The following is a 14,701-nucleotide window of genomic DNA, read 5'->3' as shown; positions in this document are numbered from 1 at the left end:
AACAACCATCTCTAGGGTTTACAGAGAATGGTCCGAAAAAGAGAAAATATCCAGTGAGTGGCAGTTCTGTGCAAATGCCTTGTTGATGCCAGAGGTCAGAGGAGAATGGCCAGACTGGTTCGAGCTGATAGAACGACAACAGTAACTCAAATAACCACTCGTTACAACCGAGGTCTGTAGAAGAGCATCTCTGAACGCACAACACAATGAACCGAGAGGTGGATGGGCTACAGCAGCAGAAAAACACACCGGGTGCCACTCCTGTCAGCTTCTGCACCTGCGTACACAAAGGTTGGTGCAAAAACTGTGTGTTGGTAAATAGCCACTGCTCAGAGGCGACAGAACAGCTGACTGTAAAGTGTCGCCCTCACTATCTGCCTCGCTAGTGTTCGTGATTGCTGTTTACATAGCACTGAATGCTAATGCTAACAACGCCCTAAAGGGGCTTTATGAGAACACCAGCTTTCTTCAGAACAAGCATCCAGAAGCGTTCTACGTGGTAGTGGGGGATTTTAACCACGTAGAAACTAAAGAACTCCCTGCCAAGATTTTACCAACTAGTGAACATCCCATCACGAGGTAATAACACGCTGGACCGTGATTACACCAACAACTGTGACTTGCTACCTGAACCAGAAGCTTCCTTCACGTCTGGTGACTCACATGAACTCAGGGGAGCTCAAAGAGAGCTCACTGCAGGAGTTAAGAGGGCAAAAGCTGCACATGCTCAGAAAATCCAGAGACACTTTTTATCCCAGGATGCACAAAGCATTAGGAAGGGCATCAAGTGCATCACAGACTACAAATCCAACACTGCACAAAGCTCCAAAGACCCTGTCTGAGGGCCTCAACAAGTTCTACGCCCACTTTGAGAACCCTAACAACCACCCAGCACCAGACTCCCACACTCACCAGGAGAGGAGCCCCTCAGCATGACACCAGCAGAAGTAAGGAGGACGCTAAGGAGGATCAACCCCTGGAAAGCTGCTGTTTCAGACAACATCTCCAGACGGGTGCTAAGAGACTGCGCCTACCAGCTCTTTGATGTCCTGGCAGACATCTTCAACGCCTCCCTCATCCAGGCAGATGTCCCCACTTGCCTGAAGACTGCCACCATCATCCCAGTCCCCAAGAGCAATGACAGGTCTGAATGACTACCAGCCAGCGGCCCTCACTCCGATAGTCACAAAGTGCTTTGAAAGACCCACATCAAAGCCACCATCAACTTCACTGTGGATCCACACCAGTACGCATACAGAAAGAATCAATCCACAGAGAATGCCATTTCCTCCATGGTCCTCACTGCCCTCACCCATCTAGAGCAGAAGGATTCCTACGTCCGTATGCTCTTTGTGGACTTCACATCTGTTTTTAACGCCATGATTCCTCAGACCCTGATAACTAAACTCTCCTCACTTGGACCGAGCTCTTCCCTGTGCAACTGGGTCCTAGACTTCCTGACCAACAGGCCGCAGTCTGTAAGAATTCACAACATCTTCTCCCCCACTATAATCCTCAGGTTCCCCTCAGGCAGAAAGCTGCAGAACATCCAGTGCAAAACGGCCAGACTCAGAAACAGCTTAATTCCAGAAGCTGTTAGACTCTTAAACTTTACCTAGACAAACACGCTGCACCAACACACCAACAAGGACAATACATAACAAACAACACTATCACTTTACCTGCACTGAGACATCACTTTTCAACTTTTCACTTCATGTCACTAATATCCATTTAATCATCATGCTGCTATAGCAATTTGCACTTTGGACTTCATGTTGCTGCTACTTCCCTACTCCTTTATATTATTCTGTGTATTTATCTTATTTATTTTATTATTGTTTTTTTTCCGTCTTTGTCTATGTATATATTAGGGTTGCAACGGTATGAGATTTTCACGGCATGATAACCGTCTCAGAAAATACCGCGGTATCACGGTTATCACGGTATCACAGTTTGTTACATATACTATTAAACTGACCCTTAAAGAAATTACAACAAAGGTTTTTTGTTCAATTAACTATTTATTGTAGAAACCTGGAACAATTATAATTTTAATGTCTCCTTAAAAAAAAATAATCAGGTGAAGGAAACCAGTTTTTTCCACTACTCTTAAGGGCATTAAGAGTGTATATAAAAAATATATATAAATATATATAATATATATATACACACATATACACACACACACACACCCACACACACACACACACACACGTTAGACACATTACATGTCCTCTAAGAAGTAAAGATCCTGTATTTAAAATATTCAGTACAATTATTTAAGTTTAAATTATTTAACATCTGATAAACTGAGCCTGGGTCAGTGTCTGATCAACAACTGTTGTAAACGTCCGTTTTACTGCCAAGTTGGTATATAACCAGATACTGCAGAAAGAGGGGATTTATTTCTGACATGATCCTCACAATAGAGACTTCTATTGAACTTCTATGAACGCATGTAAATGAATGGCGTCTTTCACATCCAGTCCGGCCTGGACCTTTACACGGACACGTGAATCCATCGTAGCACGCACTTCACGCCTGTACCTGCGTGCCCAAATTTCGGATAACTTAGCGCTTTTGCGGGCGCTTACCGCATGGGTTGTGCACGACTACAAAGAGGTTTTATTTAGGTTCAGATTAAAGTTTTAAACTAAACACATACTTTAGGCTGCACAGCGGGGTGGTGTTCTCGGAGTTGGGAGAACAGGTTTGACGTATGTCCACCTTTAGCTGTGACTTTACGGCTACCAGCCTCGGGTGCGTTCGGCGGGTATCTGAAATAGTCCCACACTGCTGATTTTAGTTTCGCCTTTTTTTAGGCGGACGGAGATAATGTTTAGTCTGATGCACTTTCTGCCGTTCTCACCGCTGTGTGCTGAGTAGCTGAAGCGGAGCAGAGTTGCGCATGCGTGGGTGAGTTTCTCCGCTGGCTTGCGTTTTACCGGTAATAAGCAAACACAGACGGTATGATAACCATGCATTTTAATACCATGGTATACCGTGAAACCGGTTACCGCTGCAACCCTAGTATATATATATATATATATATATATATATATATATATATGTATATATATATATATATGTTGATGAAGGGCAATTGGTTTGTTGGTGTCATGGCGCGCCCAATCTCATGTGTTGCTGTGTGTGTGTGTGTGTATATATATATATATATGTACACACAATTGTGTGTGTGTATATATATATATATATATATATATATATATATATATATATATATATATATATATATATATTTTAGGGGTGGGCGATATGGCTCTAAAATAATATCACGATATTTCAGGCTATTTTTGCGATAACGATATACTTGGCGATATAGGAAAACAGAAAAAAAAATTATTCATTTCAGGAATATTGTATAAGAGTATAACAGAATAATCATAATGTGGCAAAATAAATAATATAGCATAAAATAATATAATGCAGCAAAAAATATTGCAGAATATTTAGTGCATGCAAATAAACTGCAAACTAAAACAATTATACAATAAATACACCTAAAGCTTCACAGTAAATAATAGACTACTTTTAAGACAGAACAGCCCTATTATCATGATATGGATTTTTAATATCACGATATTTCGCGTCACGATATATTGTATACGATATAATATTGCCCACCCCTAATATACATATATATATATATATATATATATATATATATATATATATATATATATATATATATATATATATATATATATATGTCCTTCATCAACACTTCATGTTCTAGCTGTGTGGCATGGAGCAATTTCCTGCCGGATAGAAAAGTACTCAGAGTAGGCGAACATTGCCAGAGCAGAAGGAAGCAAGTTTTCTTCCAGGATAATCTTCTGTGTGGCTTAATTCATCCCTCCTTCAAAAAAACTAATCTGCATTCCCAGATTATCATCGATCTGCCATCTAATTTCACAGTGGGTGCAAGACACTGTGTCTTGTACGCCTCTTCAGGTCTCCAGGCTTTACATGACTTTTTGTTGGAATGTGTTTAAATTTCATTAATTTCATCATTTCGCATTTTTTGCACTATAAGGCACACAAAAAATAATAAAATGTTCCCCAAAATGTACAGTGCATCTCATAATCCAGTGCGCCTTATGTAGGAATTCTACCAGTTAGGTTGTAAGGAGCAGTAAAGCTACTCCACTGAAAACACTGGTGGAGCAGCATTAGCATTAGCAGCTAACCGAGCTAGCCCTTTGGCCATTCAAAGTTGAGTATTATTAGCCTGTAGCCTGCATCTATCCCTGGCTAGCACTGCTGGAGAAGCATTAGCATTACCCGTTAACCGCATTACATCTTTTTCCATTTAGAGGCATGTATTATTGACCTGTAGCCTGCATCTAACCCTGGCTAGCACTGCTGGAGCAGCCTAAGCATTACCCGCTAATGCTTACCATGCTAGCTCTTTCACCGTTTAGAGCTGAGTATTATTGGCCTGTAGCCCGGTATGCACGTTTACCATGTTAAAACAAGCTACTTTGGACGAACCTCTACCTAATATCGCCCTGGCTTACCAGAACATTTAGGGTTCCTCATTGAAGTGCTGTCAGTCAGCATTGGCTTACTGTAAATAAAAAGAAGCACTTTACTCACCCAAATAAACAGGCTGAAGGAGAAAAATCTATGTAGATTAACATCCAGCATTCACTTGACTTTAAAACAACCTTTTAACTTAGCTTAGCATTACAGTTCTCACCACCCAGCGGCGAGAGGTGCTGAATTAGAAAGAAAATATGACACCCCTGTTCCTTAGTGTTGCATAACGCGCCTTAAAATCAGGTGCGCCTTGTGTATGAAAATAGAACAGAAATTTGACATTTATTGTTTATAAATAAAGTAAGTTTGTTAAGCTGTATAAAATAACTTTATTAATCTCTCTTTGATTGGATTGTTTTATTTATGTGTTTGTATATGAAGTTTCCTAAATGGTAACTGATGATGCTACAGCTATGCTGTAATGGAAGGAATAAATGTTGACATCATGACATCAACACTTTTGGTCATAGATCATTAAGCTGAACTCAAAGATCTAAGACTTTTCCTATGTACACAAAGGCCTTTTTCTCTCATATTTTATTCACAATTGGGTCTAAATCTGTGTTAGTGAGCACTTCTCTTTTACTGAGATAAACCGTCTACCAATCACAGGTGTGGCATATGAAGATGCTGATTAGACACAGTGATTATTACACAGGTGTACATTGGACTGGCCACAATAAAAGGACATTCTAAAATGTGCAGTTTTGTCACAAAGCACAATGCCACAGATTTTGAGGGAGTGTGCAGTTGGCAATTCAAGGATTCAAGGAGACTTTATTGTCATTTACATCACATGTAGTACATGAGGTGGAACAAATTGTATTCTTACTGTCCAGTAGAGCTGGGCGATTAATTGATTTTATCGATTAATTCGACTGTACAGTTAAGGACGATGTGTTTTTATGAAAATAGATTTTCTTTGAGTTTTAATTTTCACCACCGGGACGCTTCCCTGAGTTTAGCCCTGCCCCTCTCTCCCTCCCTCCCACACGTCATTTAGCGACTTCTAGCGACTTTTAGGAGATTTTAGTAGGGGAAAAAAATTTATTAAAATCAAAAATCTGATTTTTTTTTTTTTTGGGACCATATCGCCCAGCTCTACTGTCCAGTTTACATCCAAAGTGCAGTTGGAATGTCCTCCAGAGCTGTTGTCTGTGAATTGAATGTTCATTCAATTCTGCTCCCTGCTCTGCTCTCTACTACTCTGGTCTGCTGCTGTGCTGGTCTGCTGCTGTGCTGCTCTGCTGCTGAAAGCTTGCTTTAATCTTCAGCTTCTACACTTTTCTCTGTTTTCTTCTCTTTTACTCTCTTCACACTTACTAATCCACTTTTAGTCTGCTTCCTCTTTGCTCTACACACCTATTAATCCACTCTCAGTCTACTTTTATAGACTTTTTCCTCAGGTTCGCTGGATTAGCTGTTTGTTGCTGCAGTTTGTTTGTGTAAGTTTCTAATTTCAACTGAAACAAGGTGAGTGCTTTTTTTCTCCATGGCTTCTGCTCAGGTTTACACCTGTTTAGAGTGTGGCATGTATAGCTTAGAACCCTTATCCACCGATACTGGTAACAATAGTGGTATTTGTACTAAGTGTGAGATAGTTAGCACCTTGGTGGATAAGGTGAATAAGTTAGAGCTGCACGTCCGGGGTTTAATAAGGGATAGACAGCAGGATTCACTGTTAGCAGCCCCGGGTGTCTCAGGGAGAGTTACTACCCCCTCGACTCCGGCCTTAGAGCCCTCACAGCGGGGCGAATGGGTAACGTCTCGGCGGCATAGTCGAAAGGCTAAGGCTAATGCTACCGCAAAGGCCACAGCCACAGGGGTGATAGTGAAAAAAAATCCTGAGCCTGAACTTTTTTTCCTGTTCCAACGGGGTGAGGGGGGCACAACATACTGCATATGAGACGTAATGTAGGCATACATTTTGATACATTATTCAAACATTTAATAGTCTGTGTATGACCTTATTGTCAAGTGACACATTTTAGATGTTTTAATTTTTGTCTTATGTCTATAGTGTTATTCACGAAAACAGATAATTTCCATCTTGTTATAGGACTTACGATTGACTGAAAGAAACTGGCCACGTTCGATTCTACCTGTTAAAACGAATACCAGCGTATGCGTTAAAAATGCATTCAAGGCTTGTGATGTTGCAGTATAGTTAGAAATTGAGGTGTGTATTGAACCACAATGCAACATTTCAACACCAGAATGCATTAACTCAAAGCTGCATATGCAGCAGCCATACCAAGACAGGTCAGTAGGGGGCAATACTACTCCAAAGTACAGTAACTACACTCTGTCTAAAATAGAGGAGGTGATTACCAATTAATTAAGCAATACTTTTTTAATGGAATAACATTACCTTTGTTTATAGACGACTATTTATCTGATCAATTCATATAAACCCAAGAGACACGATTAACGTACCAGTGCCAAGAGAACAGCTCTACACTGCTGTGCCTCTGTGTGCTAATTCTTCAAGCTACAACTCGGAGATTAGCTTTCAGCTTCAGTTTCTATCCAGTAAATGAAAAGGAAGCACTAAGAGTGCATATATTTTTTTTTAATGCAGTGTTTTTTTAAACATGATTATGCACGTTCTGCCCCCTTATGCCCTGCACACTCATTAAACCAAAATAACAATAATTTACAATTACTTTTCTTCTTCTCTAATATGCTTAACAATGTTTACGAACACACGATTTTTTTTAAGCATATAGATTAATTTAGCCTTTATTTTAAGCTTATAGCACTCTGTGCTTAACACACTCTACGAAGCCGACACACGTGCTGTTTCTATCAACAACTAACTTGAATTAGCTCCATACATCTGACTGTCCTTTGCATTGGACCAAATTTAGCTCACCTTATGTAATGTTCCTCCTCACTTCAGAAGGCTCCATTTTGCGGAGAGGAGGAGCGCATGTGTGAGTTCGGGTCGGAAATCGGGTCAGGCTCCGGCTGACAATCTAAACTCTACTGCTGTGGAAGCTTGAATGATGCGTTGAAAATCATTTATTTTTATTTTTGCAAATCCTGAAGACATCGCGAATAGAAAGCCTCCTGCTGACCGACGTCGGGAAGCGGAGATGCCTCTGTTTACCAGCCAAAAAATATCTTTAAAATGTGCACAGTAACTATTAGTTACTAGCTATATATTTTTAACATTTATAAGGATTTATAGTTATGCTTACTACACGGACTTACTCCTAGATTAACAAAGGAGATTTGCCGTTTGCGAATTAGACAGATACACGTGATGCTTATTCTCACTCATTCTCTCTCACATCGTGAAAGCGCAGTTTTGGAAATAAAAAATGAGCAGAAAAAAAGCTCTTTGACTGAAGATAAATCTATTTTATTTCACTTCGCTATTATTTAACTGAATTCGCTTTTATATTTGAAACAATCGGCTGCTCGTTTGGGCAGTTAATCGGACATCCTGCCCCTCTCACACTACACGACAAACGACGCATGATGAAGCTAAAATTCAGCCGATTATGAAATTCAGCAAAGCAATCGCAAGGAGCATCACACGCGGTGGCATTGACACTGTTGTATTGTTATAGTTAAATAATACAGTATTTAGATTTTGCGGGCCGTCTCTACCTGCAGCCTCGCCTGTATTGCGCTTCGGCTTCGGGACCCCCCGCCGCGCGATGCTGCGTCGTAAGAGCGCGCGATGCCGAGAGCGCGCATTGGTCCGCGGAGGTCGTCAGCTGCTTCACTTCAAGTTATTGCGATCAAAGGAACGTAAATACAATCAGTTCCAGTCATGAATAAATGAAATAAACCTTTTACTGATGCAGGAGGACTGTCTCTGTGTTATCAACTGTAAAGCATTATATGCGTGTTAACCTAGAGTTTTGTTTATTGACTTAGTTCCAACTGTACGCTGTAAAAATGAGGAAAGAAAAAAAAAAAAATAAAAAATATATGTATAATGGAATTAGGGACAGTTCTATAAATGGCTCACATGAGACCTGCTTTATGATGAATGATGACCTAAATCTGATTTAGATCTGTAACACTATATTAAATTATAATTGCTGGCCTAAAATAAAAATAATACAATGTTTTTAAAATGTTTATTTTAGAAGGGAATTTATATTGCAATTTTGATTAATCCGATAATTTATTCCAATATTAAATGTGTTTTAGATGTGACCAAATGTAAGATGTAGGACAAATTATATCATCACATTACATTAAAAAACTATATTATCCTTTTTATTGAATTCATTTGTAAGCCTAATATAAATTAATGGGAGACTAAAACGGGTGTTTTTGAAAGTAATTTCTTTAAAGCCAGTTATAAAGAAAATATAACTGCTGAGCACCGTGCGCTCTCCCGACTGGACGTGTCTCGATGCGCGTTAAGTCCTACGAGTTATTTAGTTCTGCAATACCCGTCTTTCTTTCGCTTTTTATACAACTAAACTAGCACTGTCTTACAGGAGTCTTTGTTTGGCTTTATATCTTGCTGTATTCTGAGGGAAATATTATAAAAATATTAACGGACATCGCGAGAGTAACTTTTAGCGCCCACTACCAGACGCGTGTGCACGCAAAAGAGAGTCGGATTCTGCCTGGGATTCAAAATTCGGCACACCTGTTATATATAATATGATTTAAATACATTTTAATTAAATTATATATCGCGCTTTTCATCAAACCCGTCCACTCAACTCAGAGCTCCACTTCAAATGCGCGATTCATGCTGGTATGCAGCTGCCCTGTACTAAGCTTTAAGTTTATTTGGGTGAGTAAAACACGTGTGAAGCTCGTTAGCCCCTTAACAAAAATATATTAGACAAAAAAGCACGTTAACTTTTACTTCAGTAGCATTTTAGCAAAGTAAATGTACTTTTACTTAATTACAATTTGTAGTACTTTTTCCGCCTCTGCTTATTACAGTTAGGAAGTCGTAATGCGCAGAATTTAAGCTGCCACTAATGTATCTGGGCCGTAACAAATTTTTTCAACTAACATGCCTGGAGGACTCGGAGCCCCAAAACAAGACAAGGACTCGGAGCGGCCAAGACAAGACCCGCCGGCGTCCTATTTCTGATTTGATGGATGGCTTGCGTTGAGCTTTAAATGGTCTGCACACGTCAAACGTGGGGGGGGGGGAAAGCTTTTTTTTTTTTTTTACAGAGCCACGCTACGCCGGATTTCCGGCGCGGCGCCGGAACGCTATCACCCCTGCAGCCAGCCCACCTAAACACCACGCTCCCCCAGTTCACGTGTCAAACAGGTTTGCCCCGCTCAGTGAAGCACCAACTGAGGAGCCTGTTAAAGGTACTCTGGTGATAGGAGACTCTATCGTCCGACACGTGAAATTAGCTACTCCTTTAGGGGCACCAGCGGCAACAGTTACTTGTTTACCGGGAGCCAGAGCACCGGACATTAGTGGCAACCTCAGGTTAGGGAATAGGAGATATTCGAGGGTAGTAATTCATGTAGGGGCCAATGATATTCGTCTGCGGCAGTCTGAAGTAACTAAGGCTAATATTAAAGAGGTGATTAAACAGGCCCAGACGCTGTCCGAGGAGGCAATCTGCTCTGGCCCCATCCCAATGAGGCGTGGTGATGAAGCTTACAGCAGGCTTTCTTCGCTGAACCGCTGGATGTCCAAGTGGTGTGCAGAAAATCATGTAAGGCTTTATAGATAACTGGCTACACTTTGAGGGCAAGCCTGGTCTTTTAGGTAGGGATGGTGTCCACCCCACGCGGGAGGGTGCTGCCTTACTTTCATGCAGCATAGCTCATAGTCTTTTAGCTAGTCGGCAGAGTAGTATTAGAAGCTGCTGACAATCCAGAGCCGGGACCAGGCCGCAGACAGAGAGGCTTAACCGACCGTCTGCGAGCTGCATAGAGACGTTACCTAGATACCAATGTATTCAGACTGTGTCTGTCCCCCGAGTCAAACAAAAACATCAAAAAACTAAAACAGTAAATCTAAATAACTTAACTTATATTAAACAATCATATCCAGACTGTAGTACTAACATTTCAAGCCTAAAGATTGGTTTACTTAATATTAGATCTCTAAATTCAAAAGCAGTTCTAGTGAATGAAATGATAACTGATCAGAAATTCGATGTTCTGTGTCTGACAGAAACCTGGATTAGGCCAAATGAAAATGTAGCATTAAATGAAGCCACCCCTGCAGGCTATAATTATATACACAATCCGAGATTGTCCGGTAGAGGAGGTGGGGTCTGCATATTTTTCTAAGTACCTAAGTACCTTAGTTGGCAATCAGAAACACTATGAAAATTTTACTTCTTTTGAGCTTCTTTACACCAGTATAATTAATCCAGTTACAAAAAAGAATGCATTTTCTTTAATTAACATCTACAGACCACCAGGGCCCTATTTAGAATTTTTAAAAGAATTTAGTGATTTTGTCACAGACTTAGCAGTAAGTAATGATAAAGTGATTATAGTTGGAGACTTCAACATTCATTTCGAAAAAGTGGATGATAAAAAAGGCATTCACATCGATTTTAGACTCAGTTGGTATTATTCAAAATATAACAGGACCTACTCATTACTGTAATCATACTCTGGATTTAGTTTTGACCCTGGGTGTGAGCATAGATAACCCGAATATTCGTTCTCAAACCTCCGCAATTTCAGATCATTACCTTATTTCATTTAAATTACATCTCAGTCATAATATATGTACATCCCCTAGCTACTCTGTAAAACGTTCAATTACGCCTTTTACAGCCCAACAATTTACAGATAAGCTTCCAGACTTATCAACTCTAATGTATTCTCCTATAGACCCAGTAGAACTAGACAAACTAACCGAAGGTTTAGAAAATACCTTTCGCTCTACCTTAGATGTTGTAGCTCCCCTTAAACATAAAATAGAGAGACAGAAAAAGCTCGCACTGTGGTACAATGATCAAACTCGTACCTTAAAGCAGTTAGTACGAAATTTAGAGCGTAAATATCGCTCAACTAAACTGGAAGTGTTTCACTCTGCGTGGAAAGACAGTCTTGTTAAATATAGAAAATAACTAAATAAAGCCCGCTCAGCGTATCTGGCCTCACAGATCGAGATAAATAAAAATAATCCTAGAGTTCTCTTTAGTGTTATTTCCAAATTAACTAAAAACCAGGCAGGTACTGAACCACAGATTCCAGCCATTCACACCAGCAACGATTTTATGGACTTCTTCAATAGTAAAATTGAAAACATTCGCGATAAAATTAAACAGATAAATATTACATCCTCTCTGTCATCTGGTCTGGCTGATCTAGAACAAAACCCTGTTACTGAAGTTAGGTTGGAAGTCTTTAACCCACTTCCACAGCTAGAACTAGAGAAAATTATCTCCTCTTCAAACAGCACAACCTGCACACTTGATGCTGTTCCCACAAAATTACTAAAACAGGTACTGCCAGATATAATTAAACCTCTGTTAATGATAGTAAACTCATCGCTCACCCTGGGCCATGTACCCAAAGCCTTTAAAACAGCTGTAATTAAACCTCTGATCAAGAAACCAAATCTTGATCCTAGTGTACTGTCTAACTATAGACCTATTTCAAACTTACCCTTTATTTCTAAGATTTTAGAAAAAGCTGTAGCCCAACAACTTTGCTCTTACCTGCAAAGAAACCAGATCTATGAAAAATTTCAATCTGGATTTAGGCCTTATCATAGCACTGAGGCAGCTTTAGTTAGAATAACAAACGATCTACTTATAGCCGCCGACCAAGGCTGTGTTTCCCTACTCGTACTTCTCGATCTGAGCGCAGCCTTTGATACAATAGATCATACTATCCTTTTAGAAAGACTAGAGAACATGGTCGGTGTAACTGGAACTGCCTTAGCATGGTTTAAATCGTACTTAACCGATTGCTATCAGTTTGTGAGGTTAAATGATATGTCTTCCAGTCTACCAAGGTAAGATATGGAATTCCACAAGGCTCTATATTAGGACCGTTATTATTTACATTATATATGCTCCCACTGGGCAAAGTTATTAGAAAACATAATGTGAATTTTCATTGTTATGCGGATGACACGCAGCTCTTCATATCAGCCAAACCTGATGACAGAGTGAGATTAAAGAAAATCGAGGACTGTGTAGAAGATGTAAAATCATGGATGTCACACAACTTCCTCCTATTAAATAGTGATAAAACAAAAGTTCTCCTATTAGGCCCCAAAGCTGCTAGAAATAAATTATCAGACTTGATGCTAAATCTGGCTGACTTCTCAGCCACCCCTGGTTCAGCAGCTAAAAACCTTGGAGTTATCATAGATATAGATTCAGATCTAGCATTCGATAAACACATATCTAATGTTACTAGAACAGCTTTTCTACACCTCCGTAATATTGCCAAGCTAAGAAATGCCCTATCACTGCATGACGCAGAAAAATTAGTACATGCCTTTATTACCTCAAGGCTAGATTATTGTAATGCGCTACTGTCTGGATGTTCCGGCAGTAACTTAAATAAACTTCAGCTACTTCAAAATGCTGCAGCCAGGGTCCTTACTAAAACGAGAAAATTTGACCATATTAGTCCAGTACTATCAGCACTGCACTGGCTTCCAGTCAAATTCCGCATAGACTATAAAATTCTCCTGTTAACGTATAAAGCCCTACACGGGCTCGCTCCTGAGTATTTACAAGACCTCATCTCCTATTATGAACCACCACGATTACTTAGATCTCAGGGTGCTGGTTTATTAGTAGTTCCTAAAATTCAGAGGAGCTCTGCAGGAGGAAGAGCTTTCTCTTATAAAGCGCCTCAACTCTGGAATAATCTCCCCAAATATGTTCGGGACTCAGACACAGTCTCAATCTTTAAGTCTAGACTGAAAACTTACTTGTTTAGTTTAGCTTTTGGTAATTAATGTTTTTCCCTTTAGATAAGGCTGCAGATCCAGGGGTTCATGGACAGAGGGAATTGTGGGTAAACTGAGATGCTGGTGCTGTTGTTCTCCCACTGCACACGGTCACTCAGGTTTGTGGACGGTGGAGTGGGTGAATGCCAGTGTTTCAGGGAGCCTCCATGTCTATGTTACCTTCTGGCTCTCTGCCTTTAGTTAGGCTGTTTTATTTAGATCTGCCGGAGTCATTAGCCACACTCTGATAATGTTTTAATATTCTCAGTTTTGCATAAATCCAGTCAAAACTAATTCCATCTCTCTGCTTTCCTCCGAGTTACTGACTGCCCACCTGTCTGACCCGATACCGATGTTGGACCCTCAGGCTCTCGCGTCTCCTGTCCGGCCAGACTGATGGAAGTTTCTGAAGTCAGCTCTTCTCCACCACCACCACAGATCAGCTGCTCATCGTCCATCTTATTCTCCACTACTGATTACATCCAAGCCATTAGTTGCGCTATTACACTCCTGAGTACATAAAACCTATATGGATGTATAAAAGACTTTTTAAATTTTAATTTAAAAGTCGTTTGACCAGTGGTAGGATGGTCCCCCCTCAAATGTGAGTCTTGGTCCTCCCAAGGTTTCTTCCTCCTCCTACAGCTCTGAGGGAGTTTTTCCTTGCCTCCGCGCTCACTGGGGGTTCTGTATTCTGTATTTTCTATGTGTAATGTTTTGCCTGATTCTTTGTCCTGTAATCATGTTTCTGTAAAGCTGCTTTGTGCCAACACCTGTTGTAAAAAGCGCTATACAAATAAATTTGATTTGATTTGATTTCTCCATCATAATCCTTCTCCAACGACGTTCCAGAAAATTTGGCAGCACATCCAACTGGCCTCACAACCGCAGACCACTTGTAAACAAACCAGCTCCAAGATTGTCTGAGACCACCCGCTCGGTGTACATCTGCTGTAACAAACTCTCTACATAATCAAATTATTTCTGCACAAACTGTCAGGAACCGTCTCAGGAAAGCTCATCTGCATGCTTGTCATCCTCATCGGGGGTCCACATGACTGCAGTTCATCGTCGCAACCGACTTGGGCAAGTGGGCAAATGTTAGTATTGTAGCGAGTAATCCTTGGTGGCAGTGGGGTTATGGTATGGGCAGGCTTAAGTTATGGAGAACGAACACAGCTGCGTTTTTGGATGGAATTTTGAATGCACAGAAATACCATGATGAGATCCTGAGGCCCATTGTTGTGC

At 40.4% G+C, this 14,701-nt stretch overlaps 1 pseudogene; it reads left to right on the top strand.

Moving 5' to 3' along the window:
• The first annotated feature begins 206 nt into the window (after positions 1–206).
• Positions 207–10,389, top strand: LOC125782269 (uncharacterized; annotated as a pseudogene).
• The last annotated feature ends 4,312 nt before the right edge of the window (positions 10,390–14,701 follow it).

Source organism: Astyanax mexicanus, chromosome 1, assembly GCF_023375975.1.
Source record: "Astyanax mexicanus isolate ESR-SI-001 chromosome 1, AstMex3_surface, whole genome shotgun sequence".
NCBI classification, from domain to species: domain Eukaryota; kingdom Metazoa; phylum Chordata; class Actinopteri; order Characiformes; family Acestrorhamphidae; genus Astyanax; species Astyanax mexicanus.
Note: the sequence above shows the minus strand (reverse complement) of the source record. Positions and strands in the feature narration are given on the sequence as shown.